Below are 2,792 nucleotides of genomic sequence, written 5' to 3' on the forward strand. Positions count from 1 at the left end.
TAAGAGGACAGCAAAATGTCCCTGGGCAGGCCATTGGTGAGACGGTAGAGCTCAGTAGTTAGGAGTAGTTGGCCCTGATGTCAGACCACTGACAAGTTCCCTTATTGATCTTGCTGTCTGACTTTGGGCAATTTACTTAAAACTTCCTTGTCTCCATTTTCTCACCTGTAAAAAAGAGATAATAGTGGTCTCCACCTTATCAGGTTGCAGTGAGAATTAAGAGAAAATGCACATAAAGGGCTTAGCAAGGTGTTTGGCATGTAGAAAGAGCTCAATAAATGTGAGCCATCATGACTATTAATGCTCTGGCATAAAGGCCAATGTCTTTGTAAACTTTAAGAAGAGCTTAAGGTCACAGCTGTCCTGGCTGCAGGCATCGGTAAGGAAAGAGAACTCAGAAGGAAGCCCAACTGTGGAGCCCAACTGTGTCAGCTCTGTCTACTATGTGGCCAGTAACTAAGAGAGATCATTAATCAAAGAAGGACAGGTGGTCCAGAGTGGAGCTGTAGGTAGCTGGGGACTCAGGGACTATTTGATATTCTCCCTGGAAATCAGCCCCAAGATGTGGCAGCAAGGCCATCCTCACATTCCCTGAGCCAGCCCTTATTATACAAATAGAGGGTCTAGAAAATTTTTTCCTCATTTTTCAATCTACTTATAATCAACTGTTTAAAGCAAAGATAATAATAACTTATTATGGGGTTTATAACATATATCACAGTAAATTAATTACAATGGCACAAAGACTAGGAAGAGGGACGTGTAATATACCATTATCAGTTCTTTCACTACACGCATAGGAAGAGAATAGCATGATTTAAAGGTAGTGATAAGTTAAAGATGTATATTGTAAATCTTAACACAACCGTTAACAACAATAACAACAAAAGAGGAATAACTAATGAGACAACAGTGGAGAAAATATGGAATTTTTTTTAAAATACTCAATGTATCGAAAAGAAGGCAGGTAAAGAGGAAAGAAGTTGCGAAGAACAGAGAAGACAAATGACAAACAAATAGCAAAATGGTGGATTGAAGCTCAACAGAATCAATTCTTGTATTAAAGGTAATTTAAAACTCAGAGATAGAGTGGATAAGAAAAACAAGACCCTAATATATGCTGTATACAACAAAGCAATCCAAAGTGTAAACACACACGTAGGTTGAAAGTAAAATAAAAAGATACACCACATAAACACTAATCAAAAGAAAGCTAGAGTAGCCATATTAGTATCAGGCAACATAGAAAACAGAACAAGGAATATTACTGGGGACAAAGGCAGACATTTCATAATCATTAAGGAGTCAATGCATCAAGAGGACACAGCAATCCTAAACATTGCTGCACCCAATGACACTTCAGAATACATGAGGCAAAACCTGACAGAACTGAAAGGAGAGATAGGTAAATCCTAATTTTAGCTGAAGATGCTCCTTTCTTGGTCATCAATAGAAAAGTAGACAGAAAATCAGTAAATATGTAGAAGACTTGAACAACATTATCAATCAACTTAACCTAATTGAAACTTCATAACACTCCATCCAAAACCAGAAGATTACACATTTGTTTTCCATGTGCTCATGAAATACTTACCAAGATAGACCATATTTTGGGCCATCAAATAAGTCTCAGTAAATTTAAAGGGGTTGAAATCACACACACAGAGTATCTTTCCCAACCACCACAGAACTGAACTAGAAATCAGTAACAAAATGATGTCTGGAAAATCCCCCAATATTTTGAAATTAATCAAGTAGATCAACAAAGAAATAACAAGTGAAATTACAACATATTTTGAACTAAATGATGATGAAAACACAACATATAAAAATTTATAGGATGCTTAGAGGGAAAATTTGTAGCTTTAAATGCTTATATTAGAAAAGAAAAAAGTATAAAATCAATGATAGATTTCTATCTTAAGGAACTACAAAAAGAAGAACAAATTAAACCCAAAGTAAATAGGAAGAAGGAAAAATAAAGACAAGAGTGAGAATCGGCTGGGCACGGTGGCTCACTCCTATAATCCTGGCACTCTGGGAGGCTAAGGCAGGTGGATCACTTGAGGTCCGGAGTTCGAGACCAGCCTGAGCAAGAGCGAGACCCCGTCTCTACTAAAAACAGAAAGAAATTATATGGACAACTAAAAAAATATATAGAAAAAATTAGCCAGGCATGGTGGCGCATGCCTATAGTCCCAGCTACTTGGGAGGCTGAGGCGGGAGGATTGTTTGAGCCCAGGAGTTTGAGGTTGCTGTGAGCTAGACTGACACCATGCACTCTAGCCCAGGCACTAGAGTGAGACTCCGTCTCAAAAAAAAAAAAAACTTGTTACAAAACTACATCAATCAGGATAGCATGGTACTGGCATAAGGACAGACATACACAGACCAATGGAATAACTCTTAAAACTCAATACAGGTTAAACAGCCCAAATCTGAATATCCGAAGTCCAAAATGCTCCAATGAGAATTTCTTTTGAGCCTCATGTTGATGCTCAAATGGTTTCGAATTTTGAAGCATTTTGGATTTGGGATGCTCTACCCGTCAGTCCATAGCAGATGTATTCAGAGTAGCCCAAATCTGGAAACAACCAAAATGGTCATCATCAAGTGAATGGATAAACAAATGTTGGCATACCCATACCATGAGACACTATTACACCAATAAAAAGGAATGGATTATTAGTACTGATAACAACATGGGTGAATCTCAATGCATCATGCTAAGTGAAATACACCACTCTCAAAAACCTACATACTATATGATGCCATTTATATAAAATTCTAGA

The sequence above is a fragment of the Lemur catta genome, chromosome 14 (genome assembly GCF_020740605.2).
Source record: "Lemur catta isolate mLemCat1 chromosome 14, mLemCat1.pri, whole genome shotgun sequence".
Lineage (NCBI taxonomy): Eukaryota > Metazoa > Chordata > Mammalia > Primates > Lemuridae > Lemur > Lemur catta.